At 35.3% G+C, this 13,755-nt stretch overlaps 3 long non-coding RNA genes across 3 annotated transcripts; 1 reads left to right on the top strand and 2 right to left on the bottom strand.

Annotated features, from left to right (window-relative positions):
- Positions 1-1,259: 1,259 nt before the first annotated feature.
- On the bottom strand, positions 1,260-2,799 carry LOC145228743 (uncharacterized). Its single transcript, XR_013860251.1, has 2 exons — positions 2,300-2,799; positions 1,260-2,076 (listed from the first exon to the last, which is right to left on the bottom strand). It is a non-coding gene; the product is annotated as an uncharacterized LOC145228743 (long non-coding RNA).
- Positions 2,800-4,229: 1,430 nt separating this feature from the next.
- On the bottom strand, positions 4,230-6,020 carry LOC145228744 (uncharacterized). Its single transcript, XR_013860252.1, has 2 exons — positions 5,921-6,020; positions 4,230-5,575 (listed from the first exon to the last, which is right to left on the bottom strand). It is a non-coding gene; the product is annotated as an uncharacterized LOC145228744 (long non-coding RNA).
- Positions 6,021-10,240: 4,220 nt separating this feature from the next.
- On the top strand, positions 10,241-13,447 carry LOC145228672 (uncharacterized). The gene is made up of 6 exons (XR_013860150.1): positions 10,241-10,466; positions 10,616-10,713; positions 10,891-11,019; positions 11,643-11,791; positions 12,541-12,717; positions 13,214-13,447. It is a non-coding gene; the product is annotated as an uncharacterized LOC145228672 (long non-coding RNA).
- Positions 13,448-13,755: the final 308 nt, after the last annotated feature.

Genomic DNA, 13,755 nt, shown 5'->3' with positions numbered 1-13,755 from the left:
ACCGTTTGTGTTTATCTTAAACCGTTTAACATCTGGAGCTTGTATACCATTGGTTGACTGCGCAAAAATCATATTTAAAGCGGTCACGCCCAGCATTCGCTTATGATGCACGCCTCTCATCTACGAGGTTATGATCAGATTCAAACGACATTTTGTATGCCTTTACTGGATGTATTTTAGAGTTGACCTGTGAAAACCGTTTGTGTTTATCTTAAACCGTTTAACATCTGGAGCTTGTATACCATTGGTTGACTGCGCAAAAATCATATTTAAAGCGGTCACGCCCTGCATTCGCTTATGATGCACGCCTCTCATTTACGAGCTTATGATCAGATTTAAACGACATTTTGTATGCCTTTACTGGATGTATTTTAGAGTTGACCTGTGAAAACCGTTTGTGTTTATCTTAAACCGTTTAACATCTGGAGCTTGTATACCATTGGTTGACTGCGCAAAAATCATATTTAAAGCGGTCACGCCCAGCATTCGCTTATGATGCACGCCTCTCATTTACGAGGTTATGATCAGATTCAAACGACATTTTGTATGCCTTTACTGGATGTATTTTAGAGTTGACCTGTGAAAACCGTTTGTGTTTATCTTAAACCGTTTAACATCTGGAGCTTCTATAGTCTACATAATTCGACAGCGCAAAAATCATTATTAAAACGGTCACGCCCTGCATTCGCTTATGATGCACGCCTCTCATTTACGAGCTTATGATCAGATTTAAACGACATTTTGTATGCCTGTACTGGATGTATTTTAGAGTTGACCTGTGAAAACCGTTTGTGTTTATCTTTAACCGTTTAACATCTGGAGCTTGTATACCATTGGTTGACTGCGCAAAAATCATATTTAAAGCGGTCACTCCCTGCATTCGCTTATGATGCAAGCATCTCATTTTCGAGGTTATGATCAGATTTAAACGACATTTTGTATGCCTTTACTGGATGTATTTTAGAATTGACCTGTGAAAACCGTTTGTGTTTATCTTAAACCGTTTGTCATCTGGAGCTTTTATAGGCTACATAATTCGACAGCGCAAAAATCATTTTTAAAGCGGTCATGCCCTGCGTTCGCTTATGATGCACGTCTCTCATTTACGAGGTTATGATCAGATTTAAACGATATTTTGCAAGCGTTTACTGAATGTTGTTTCGAGTTGGCGTGTAAAAACCGTTTACATATACCTCAAGCCGTTAGTGGTATCAAACACGTTAAAGCCTGTACTAATGAAAATGATGAAACACCAAATGCACAGTGAGGACAACACTTTATTGATGGAAAAAGCACCTTATGAACCCAATTTCCACACTTCAACATTTTCAAGTTGAGTCCCATAGTTATATGAAAGCAGAAATAAATGGGAAGAGAATAAATAATTACATTCACAGCAATTGGTTGATTGGTCAGTTAAAACCTGCATTTACAAGTACATAGTACATACTAAACAAAGATCTTTAAGTAAACAGACTAAAATAAAACAAAAAGGTGAAACAATATTGTACAGCTGAAAATGTAATGATTTGCTGAATTATCAAGAAAATTCAACCGGATATCATGTGAAAGATGAGGTTGAACCACCCAATTGTTACAACATGCTATCATGCAGACTACTGGTCAAAACTAGAGGTTCTCAATTTATGTCTGATGAATCACTTCACTGTCCGATTCTACATCAGAGTGCAAAACATTCTCAGAATTTACATGAGACCATAATCACCATGGAGGTAAAATAATATCAAAACCTACAAATGTTTGAATACAAATTCTTAATTTGGGTATAAGAACTAATAAATAAACTTGCAGGCAGGTAGAACAGTGGAAAAGAAATAACACATATTCCGATTTGATTCATGTAAAACTAAAGTATGTGGTGCATATCTCGACATACAATTTTCTCCTGTGAGGCAAGTAACAGGTCGTATACATCAATGATTTTGCTGACACTTTAAGAGAGAGCTGTTTTTGTCGACAAAATTCTTCCGCAATGAAAGACTTTCTTCAATTTTTTTTATATGGAATGTTTCTGTTGTTTTTTTCAAGCTTTAAGCATTTTTCCCGGATGGTGAACTGCAATAAAAAAATAAAGATGAAGTGTATGCTCATTTGACTTGACAATTATGGGTTAAACAAAAGAGGCTTGAGTTTAGTCACCAATAAGCAGTCTAAGTGTTATAAAACAGAGTTAATATTCAATATTGGGGGTTTTAACTGTGCTAAAATTCAAAATAACATCAGCCAGAAATACAGAAAGAGTTGAGTTTAGAAAGGCAGTAACAAGGCAGCCACTTACTGTGAATCATTTCAATTCAAATCCAATCTACAAGCCCTCATATGACAGTGTGCTGGTCCTCACTTTGCTTCATACAAAGGTAAGAACTTGAAATTCTTCTCACTGAAAGGTCTCTTTGCATTGCTTCATTGCCAGAACCTTGATGCCAATCAGGTACTTCAAATCTTGCTCATTTTAGTGTTTAACATATTCATTTCACAGCTCAGAATGCATTTGTTTTTGTCTTGCTGTTTTACAATTAACTGCCATTTTGATACAAAACCCAATTTACCTGCGATTATTATCACAGCAAAAATAATATTTGCCAATAAAAACAAATTTAATGCTTCACTGCCATTACCGATAAAACCGTCCGCAATCGGGCTGTGTTATAATACAGGTTCTAAAGATTCTAATCCCGCCCGATAAGAAACGCATTATTCTGCGTAACACAGCCGATTTTAATCGGGGACTTCCAGACGGATCGGGTGTTCGAACACAACCGTCGACGATGCGCGCCAAAAACGTTTTCGCAACGTTTTTTCTCCATGAGGTTTTTGTTTTACGTTGGATGCGCATGATACGTGACCAGGGCAAACCGCAAAAAAAGGCTCCAGCAAACACACAAAACATCGCATATCTTAAGTTCTAGAAGAGGTGGAAAGAAAAGGGAAAAAATGCTACAAAACCCCAAAATTTTTTGGCCGAAATATCCCGATTGAGGTAACTTAAAATGAAACGAGAAAAATAAAATGTTGCTCATTTTTTTGGAAAAGCTTTACGTTCCTGAAAATCTAAACGGTATGCGCCAAATTTTGGGGCGGCTAGTTAAACAAATGCAATTTTGTTTAAAAATTCTATGACGTAAAAACGTGGCAGTTTGGGTTTGGCGCTCAAATTTTGGGGTCAAATCCCAACAGATTAAAATGAAACTTGCAGAAAATGCAAATAAGAGTCATTACTTTGCACAGAAAAAATATGTACTTAAAAAAACCTAATGGTAAAAATTGATATTAAATGTTATTACTGCCAAATTGCACTTTGGAAAAAGTAAAATCACCAATTTATCTTCAAAAACGCAAGAAATTGACACTGAAATGCAATAAATCACACACAGATGCAGTTATGAGGTCGGCCTATTTAGGCTTCTCTATTGCAAAATAAAAAGAAACATTAATTATGCACGAAATACTAATCATACGAAATTGTATATTGCAATAAAGACCGACGCTTGTCCTACTTTGAGGCGGATTTTCAGCTTTTGTGTAAAAACGGGAAAAAAGCCACTGCCATATTCTTTTTCTGCAGAGCATGTCGTTTTCAAAAGCCCTAACTCGTTGTTATTCTAATTTTGGGGCCACTGCTCTGAATATTCACTTGAAGTTCGTAACTCGCCCGTCCCGCTCACCAGCAAACAATGACGCGCGACCGATCAAAATGGCCAAAAAGGGTTCACTTTCGACCGCAATATCTCGCGAACCAAACAAAGCTAAACTGAAAAATTGGAACAAAACACTTTTTGGTTGCGCAGTACATGTCCGTTGGTTTCCCTCGCATAACGAGGTACTCGCGACCCTCGCCGGAGCCAGTTCGATGATTACCTCCGGTTTTCCGAAGTACGACTGGCTCAACTCGTGAAGGCTGGACTATTTCAGAGTCATTACTATGTTTTTTCTCCTTTTACTTTACTGATAATATTTAATGACTTTTTTCTCTTTCGGGGCCGGAACATAATTTCGTTGTTCGTCAAACTTAAAAAAAAGCCAACTGAGCTGGGCCCCTTTGAACAAATGGACCACTTTAAACCACTGGGGGTAGTATTTTGTAAAGTCTAAAGTTCGTCCGCTTTTATTGCAGAAATGGATAGTACTCGGGTATGTGTTTTTAAAACACTTGTTTTTAAAACACGTCAAAATTTTTCTTCAGGGCCGGAACATAATTTCGTTGTTCGTCAAACTTCACAAGTTCGGGAAACATTTATTTCCAGGCTAAAATCAGTGTTGACAGTGTTGTAAAAACAAATTAATTTCGCTAGAAAGCATCTTCAGTGTCTAGAAAGCAATAAAAGGAATAGAAAAGGCATAAAAATAGAAAAAGCTAATAGTTCTTCGCAGACACAATCAATCAATCCTTAACTGAAAGCCCAACAGACGAAACTGACTGAACACGCAATGAATGATAAGAAACGCACGAAAGATAAAACCGAAAAACCGTAAAAGGAGGAAAAAACACAACACACGACATTTATTGAAACGGTCCGGAATTTTGCTCATGCAAATATGGTAACCCGTGGTATGGTATGTGATAAAAACCCTACAACATAATGGTACAATATTATGGACGTTTATGTAATGAGGGATTCACAGTGTCAAAAATAAATTAATAAAACTGTTTGCAAAAAAAAAATTATGGCATGAAAAACAATAATGTATTTGCACAAACCCATAAAGATTACAACGCAACAAAAAATAGATAAAAACGTTCACAAACAGAACTATTAAGTTACAGTGCAACTAAAATACTGATGTGCACAAATAAAATAAACTTAATTTAAATTGATTGGTAAAAAGCCCTTTGTCCTTAAATTCAACGAATAAATTGACAAACATGTTTTCAGAAGTTACAGCATAAGTATTATGAGCGATAATTAAAGGAACTAAATGCACACCACTACAATTTATAACAGGGCTTTAATGAACAGATCTAACACCATTAATAGTGTATAGAGTAACATGAAACTGACCATTGAACACAGTTTGGTATATTAACAGCATTTGCAATATCGGCCCAGAATAAGAAAATACAATGAAATCACAATGGTTAAAAGTGCAGCAGCTATACTGTATACTAAAGCATAGGGATAGGAAGTGCTCTTACAGGCACAGATAACTGTATAAATTGGTAACTGGTTTGTGTCTACTACATGAAATGAATTAAAAAGAAAGATACAAATGTGCAATAGAAAGAAATATGTTTTGACAATGTTTTATGTTGTTCAACAATTGACATGCACAATTTTGCAATAGTTTACTGCTTAAAAAAGCTAAACAAACATTACGATAAGAGTGTCCTAATCCAAAGTACGTTTGCACTCGTGCATGTAAGTCAATATTAATGTTATTTCATTTTTCTATCCCACATGAGCAGTGAAGGTTGCCCCACTGTACATCAATACAGACAGGTTAGGCTGCCGAATTCAGTTGGCAAGTTTCTTAGTTAACAGTCTAAGGTTGATTTTGCAGAACAGCTTGTAGAGTTTTTTGCATCAAAATCTATTGCCGTTGAAGGTCATGTTGTCTGAAATTCAGAGGTATCGGGTTTAAATTAGACAACAAATAACAACAAAAGCTATTCAAATTAACAGACAATTTACCAAAATATAATCCTTAGAGCAGTGGATTTGAACCATTTTAAAAACCCACAGAATATAAGCCAGTCCTTTAGAAAAGAAACGTTTATGTTGAAAACAAATTAATTTTATTGCACTAACCATATGGTTGCATGTGGTTCATTAAACCAATCATTTAACAAGAAAGATTGAAGTGCTTGCTTAAACGCACAATAAAGTTATGCAATAAACTGAATTTGAATGTATTTGTTAAACTTCAGTAACATGCAAAAGTACCAAATTAAATTTTGTACCTTGTTGATTTCCTGGTGTTGCTTCTTTGAGGGAACAACTAGAGTACTTCCTTGTTGTTTTTCTTGCATAAAGATCCATCTCGTTCAGAGGTCATGCGGTATGAAATACAAAGGTAAAATTGAATTACAAATATCTCATTATCATTCAGGTGAGCAATAACAAAAAACTATCGAAATTGGCAAGATATGTAGCAAGATATATATCTTAGAAAACATTTCATTTGTAAGTAGGGAATCACAACTAATAAATGATTGCAAGTAAAATGTGTGGAACAAATAATTCTTTTTTCTTTCACATTAACTGTGCCTAAAAACCAATACATATTTTAATTTGAATGTGTGCATTAAGGTGTGTTAGCTTTAATCCAGGTTCTGACCACTCATATACACTTACAATCCTATGAAAACATTTAAGTTTATGAATATTGCTAAATAAGCATAGTACCTGATGCAGTTTTTCATTGACCGATCTCCCGATGTACAGAAAGTCAGATTGAATTGATGGAAGTTCTGAAAATGGAGCTACAGAAGTAAAACGAGTTTACATTGATAATGTTTATGCAAGTACTTACAACAATATTAGTCAATTAACATCAGTTGCAATCTATTAAATTGTATTCCACACCAACAAGAACATAATAAGCCCTATGCCTGAAACACACAAAAAGAACCAAGCCAGCAAACAGCTGCAAACTTGTTAACAAACAGTTAATTGTTAATATATGAGTCTGTCAAAACCCTAGATCTAAGTACACAAAGAAACTATAAAGCACCTAACACAGTCAACTCCCTACACCTGTTAACAAAAGAAATAAACCGTAAACCTGAGAAGATAAAAAAAATTAATCTAATAATATAAACATCTTAAATTCCTAAACCTGTAAACAACAAAAAAACGTTTAATCTGTAAATAAGGAAAAGTAAAATAAACTGTTAACCTTCATAAACAAACACCCTAAACCTGTAAACAACAAAAAATGCCGAAATCTGCCATGAAAACAAACTGTTATATTATTACTAAAATGTAATGACTAAAATGATAACAATTAAAACCTGAAAAGATGTTTAAGATAACGTTAAAACCTGCAAATATGTTTATTTAAATAATGAATAAAACCTGAAAAGATGTTTAATAAGATAATGTGGTAACCTCCGAAAAAGTTATTCTTAACTATAAGGTAACTGATACATTCCTAAAAAACACAAAAATTCGTTAAAACCTGCAAAAAATCAAGGCAATATATTAATAACCCAAATAAGAAAAAGTCATTAATACATGATGACACATACACTTTACCTTAGCAATGTAAAAATGCTCAATAACAAAGATTGAATTGAACCAAATTTGTATAACACAATAGATCAATCAAAAGCAGGTCCTGAAAGGGTGGCCTGGCCAAGCAGGTTACGGAACTGAACTAATAAGTAAGTTAATCTAATTCCACAAAAAAAAACAGGCTTGACCAGCACAAGTGGAACAGGGGACATTTTTAAGCGCATTGTTTGGCTACTAGATAAGTTTACTTCAACCAACAAGTGAGTTATATCCTTGCTTGATATCTAGTACAAATTTCCTTTCAATGGAAAGAAAAGTGTAACAGAAATACAAGCAAGAACAACAAAAGCTGGTCAAAACCCAAAAACAAATCCACAATAACCCTATCTTTACAGTTAATATATTCGCAGAAGTTTTTGTTAAAGAGTCCAGTGATGATTACAGCGTATAACAACATGAGATCACTGTTCTCTGCCCTGCGAGACCCCCTTTCAAGGACCCAAATGAATTACACAAAGGCAGGGATGGGAAAATTTAACAACAGTTTGCGCCCTATCAGGGTGGCTCACGGGACTTTTCTGGCGAAATGCTATGTCGGCCCCCTCAGGCTTTCGAGCCAAAGCCTTCATTGAGAGTAACTGTGTCCGGTACTCGGTCCCGCCTGCACCGCGGCCAGCGCATGCGGTGGAGGCCATGCCAAGTCGTGTTTCTATGCGCACCTTAGTTTAGCTAAAGCCATTTAGCAACGCGCCACACCTAGCTAGAAAACGATCTAAGCTAAATTCCATAAGTGGCGCGCCAATCCCAAACGTACCCCACCTATGTTACCTAACCTAACCTTAGTTAACGAGCGCTACTCTAGCTGTAACCCTAGCGCCAACTTTCTGACATAGTAGCACTCCTACAGACTTGGACCATTCTTTGACCACCGAGGAAGACTTCCTACACGCGTCAACCTCGGCAAAGAATAGGTCACTCACCCTAGCGCCAGTTAACCTAAGTTAGGCCTATCAGTTCCGCAAACCCAGTTAACCCACGACAGACTCATATGTTTACATACAATTAAATATTTGAAGTTGAGAGATGTTGGTTGATTGACGATGAATGAATGCAAGATGGACACATCGCAGATATACAAAAATCTGCAAAGAAACAAACAAACACATAAATAGATGCATTTCAGATTTTTAATACCATTATTACTTTGAGTATTGCATTTTTTTATTCTTTAGAAATAGTTTAATATTTCTGTTTACTTTACCTTAAGAAAACTTAAGTAAAATAAAAACAAACAAACAAATTGAACAAAACTTACCACGCGTAACGTCGAGCATCCAACGCAAAACAAAAACCTCATGGTGAAAAAAAGTTGCCAAAACGTTTTTGGTTTGAGCGCGCATTGTCGACGGTTGCGTTCGAATTCAAATTAGCAAACATATTTTTCACAAAAATAAATAGCCTACTACTTTTTAATGTACATCATTTTTGCCCTTATTTTTAAAGTATAAAGCATTATTTTTCCCCCTATTATGATATCACAGAAAGACAATTGTCTGTGCAAGTTTGTTTTATTTGCGCGGCAAAATTTGGGGATTACCCGTAAAAATATCTCTTACCATTATTCGCCAACAACAAAATTGGAGACGAATTAAACCGCATCGGTTGCGACTGGTTCAGTAAACTGTATTTCAGAAAACAGTTTGTGCTGTATTTGTTACTGTGTTATTGTTTTAACGATATTCGTATTTTGTCAAAACACCAGTTTTGCAATAGTTGGATATAAAAAAAGTTTGAGGCACATTATGTAAGCACTAAGCAGCAAATAAAATAATATGACACAAAAATTATTTATTTACCTTTTTTGTTTGTGTTTAATAATTGTTACTCATTTTGTTTTACGAATGAAATTGATTGCTTGTGTTTGTGCAATAAAGCCACTTTGAATATCACAAAAATGAAATTCCTATTCCTCTTTGCAACAACATTAGTTTGCTTTATGCCATTTTGCAAATGTTTAAATTCCAAAACTGCGGTTTACAATTGTAATGAATGTGAACAATTCATTGGCTGTGAGACAATAGCCTAATGATTCTATAGTGTTTGTTATGCATTGGTTCAGAAACACTTTGTTAGCTGTGTATTATGCATGACAAAACTTAGTCACATTCTCAGGTATAAGGCACACTCAAAAAATGGGGAGGGGGCTAACCCATTCGAAGATAAATCTTGGTTAAAGTTGGACACCAATCTGAATGATATTAAAAGTTTTATGAGATAAATCCAAATTGTATATTTATAAAGTGATTCAACACAACAATGCAATGTCGTGCATCACAATGGGAGATTTTTCAGTGTTTTGTGTCGTTTGATCCTGAGATTTTACAACATTAATATCAAATTTTTTTGTTGCCATTAAAATGTTGGACTCATTTGTGATGTTTTGTTGGATCGCCCATTTTCACCCTGTCAGCCCCGAATCTTCATTTTTTGGTTTACTAGTCTTTAACACGTTGACTGCCAACTACGAGTTATATTGTAGTTGCCGATCTAGCCAGGCTTGCCAGATATGAGTATACTCGTAGTAGACTTATTTGATTGTAACGTGCTTAAAACGAGCTGGCGTCTCGAACTAACGCCGTGGATGCGCTTGTAGCACGGCACACACAAAAATGTTGACCTGATTTCAGAACGCCACTAAAACATGTTTGGCAAATTTGAGCACAACATAGAAATATCCCTTGGCAGTCAACGTGTTAAGGTCAGAAATACAACCCCAATATGCTTAAATTGCAAATATTTTAAGAGCAATTTTTGTTTGCTGTTTCAAACTTTAGCCCAATCAGCCTAGAGGTTATCTTTACAGCTCTTAATATGTGTTAAAGAGTCTGGGCTTTCCAGACAATCAATTTCCATAGGAGCGATTGTTTTTTGGTCAAATCGTCGCTGCTTTATGCATGACCACACATACCATCAGACTATTTTCTTGCTGGAATGTATCTGCATAGTTTTTGGTTGTTTTGCATCACATTGACAGATGTTACATATATTTGGTAGCAGATGTGAGACATAATGTTGGTCTACGAGAGCAGAGGCAGAATTTATTGTCATATTCCACACCTTATCATACAAACATTTGTAAAATCTCTGTCACTCATTTACATATACATCTTTTTCTATAACACAGATATCTTGACAAAATGTTTCCTTAATGCAATCCACGAAGTATGTCCATGGAATTGCAACAACACAAAGTTTCTCCTATATGTGCAGGTATGTTGATAGAGCAGGAGTGCACAACCTTTCAACTATATTGGCCCACATCACAGGTCCCTATCTTAAAACAAGGGCCACCAGTGTGCCAATATTTTTGTATGTAATCACCATGTTTGTTCCGGTGCCACAGAGGAAGCTTTTTATAGGGGCAGCTGAGTTGACATAAAGAAGAAACTTAGAAGAAGAGCCAGATGTTACCAAAATAAAAACTATAAGCAAATCGGTGGATGGACTGTGAAAAGAGGTTAATATGGATTAATTATTTTGGGGGTTGTGAAACATAGCGGCCATGAAGCTCCATGAGATAGCGCATCAGGTTTTTTTTTTTAAAGTTTCAAATAGAAGATTTCCAATTTCACATGACAGATATTATGAATAAAGAGTTACAACAGTAAAAACAAAACCAAAGAGATTTGTTTAGATTATGTAAAAGAGATGTGAATGTTTGTTACAACTGTTTTGTTACTCTGATGGTCGGCTTGGTTTTCGAACACATACATAATTTATGGGAGAAAAGTCATCAGGATGGACTCGACTGAATCTGTTTTTGGTGAGCAATGTTTTACAGATTTATACTCTTTAAATTTAAACTCTATAAACTATATTTTGGTTAGTTGCCTAAAAAAACCTGAAAATGAGACAATCATAAACTACATCATTAGTCAAATAATTTCCAGCTAATTTTATATTCTTGTTGCTTCAGCCCAGACAAACCCACTTTATGTCTGATAATGTGTTTGTCTGTGCACTGACCTAGGGTTCTTGCTTGCGTTTGGTGCATGGTTCAGGCTATTGCAGGATGATGTAGGCTGCTGCAATTTCATGGCATTTGTACCCTTTAGTTTGCAAACATGAGATAAGTTTAGAATGAGGTTCAATATTCACTTTCTAAGCCTGGAACTCTACTTTTGAAGCCCAGGCATTTGTTGTTGTATTTTAGCTATAGAACATAAGATGACTCAGCAAAAACGAGTATCTTGTGAAACACTTCTAATAAGGATAACAACTGCACAGTGACATGCTTGATTGATCAAACGTTTTGAAAAATGCTCTTGTCATCGTCAGTAAAATGAAGGGCCCCATGATTTACACCTGTTTATATTCGCTTGAGTCACGTAAAAGATTGATAAAAAGGTATTATTCCAAGATCCTAATCTTTGTTGCAATGCTTAGGATGTCCATCTACTTCGATCCTTTGATGCGTTGCTGGAAAACAGTGGAGTAGATCATAAAGAGATTAATATCAAACCACAAAGTCTATGTTACAACCCAATTGGCAAATTCAGAAGAAACAAAACATCTATGGACTGGTTTTTGCTGAGGTAGGATTTTCTCATTCGTGTGTGATAGGTAATAAGGCAAGTAAGAGTAAAATGTATTGAGAAATGACAGCTTCCATCAAAACTGAGATAAAGATATACCGATCTGTGTTAGGAAATGTAATTGCAACACACAAACAAATTCATGTTAGGTCTTAAGCATGTTGTTGCAAACCTGTGATAAAATATTGATTCTTATCCGGTATATGGTAGATACATAAATTCATGTGGTAGTTACATACTTCAGTCCTAATTTTTTTTCTGGACAATACAATATCTTATTCTATGATCAGCAATACATTGAAGCAGTAGTTGGTATATAAAACATCTCTCTTTAAAAACATATGGTGTAGGATTTTATGTGCTTTTTGTTTTTAGTCACTTAATGCTTTTGCCTCTAATTTACCATACGCCATTAATTTTTTTCTGGACTTGTAAGAGACATAGACCCATGCATCTTAAATTACTATAAAATATGCAAGATGTAATTTCCATGTAAAGTTTTATTTAATAGGATAGAGCTGATTTTGGTAGAAAATTGAATAAAATCAGTTCCAGCATTGTCATGCACAACTGTATTTCGTCATCAAGATATAAAACATAAGATGACTCAGCATAAACAAGTATTTAGTGACAAAATATAAAAATAGCTTGCTGCATATAATTTGATAATCACTGTAGCTTAACCAGATATTTTATTGGAGTTACTTTAGTAAATGTGTTATTATTTAAGTTTGTTTACATTCTTAAAGTTTTCCAAGATGGAGGAATTGGTTGGTTCGCTGCCTGGAAGTCCTGCTGCACAACAAGCGACCCCAGCAGATAAACATACAGACTCTGTAAACCCTGTAAGAGTCTAATTGCTGTGACAAAGTGCAGCATACGAGGCAGGCTCCCACATCAAGGTCCCTATTCAACAACAGCCACCAGTGTGCCAATGTTTTTTTTTAATTACAATTTTAAGGAAATGATATTTATTCCACAATATCCCATTTACTAGTGCATAAAAGTACAGATTGGTGTCTAAAGTGGTCCATAGTTTTAACTTAACCACTTGCTTCTAACAGTTTTTCACATCACTATACATTGTAACATGTTTAAGACTGTGGATTGCTTTTAAGCAACATGCATAGAAACAGTATAGCAGCTAGACTCATATATCTCCTAAACATGTAATACTGTATGTGTATTTTTGAGCCCCTGAGAAGAAGCCAAAAGCCACAAAAGCAATAGTATCAATACATGGTTCGTTATATTTATATCACAGTTGCCAGTACATCCATTTTAAAAGATGCTCTGACTGCATAAACTTTTATCTCTATAGGGACAAGCTGCTGTACTGCCACATTTTGTGCTACTCTAACTTATAGTAAAGCATTGTTTTATAACACACAATAAAATTTATTTAATTATGTTTAATTTTAGAATTTGATCGAAACTGAAACCACCATAGGAGGGATGTGTTGAGAAACTGATGGAGGGATGTGAATGTTTGTTACAACTGTTTTGTTCCTCTGATATGGCTTGGTTATTAAACACATACAGAATTTATGGGATAAAAGTCATCAGGATGGACTCGAGTGATTCTGTTTTTAGTCAGCAAATGTTTACATATTTTCTCACTTGCTATGTTGCAAGTTTGTTATTGGTTTATGGATATGTCAGGTATACATATTTTTTGTTTCATTACATTAGGATTATGGATTTCAAACTAGCATTCATTTAGAAAAACCTTTTAATGGATAATTACTTTATTTGGTTAGTTGAAACAAAAAGCCTGAAAAATGAGACAATCATAAACTACATCATTAGTCAAATAATTTCCAGCTAAGTTCATATTCTTGTTGCTTTAGCCCAGACGAGCCCCCCTTTATGCCTGATAATGTGTTTTCCTCTGTGCACGGACCTAGGGCTCTTGCTTGCATTTGGCACATGGCCCAGGCTATTGTAGGCTGCAGTTTAATGGC

This window comes from Phallusia mammillata, chromosome 5, assembly GCF_965637545.1.
Source record: "Phallusia mammillata chromosome 5, kaPhaMamm4.hap1.1, whole genome shotgun sequence".
NCBI classification, from domain to species: domain Eukaryota; kingdom Metazoa; phylum Chordata; class Ascidiacea; order Phlebobranchia; family Ascidiidae; genus Phallusia; species Phallusia mammillata.
This window is presented reverse-complemented; position numbering and strand designations above follow the sequence as displayed.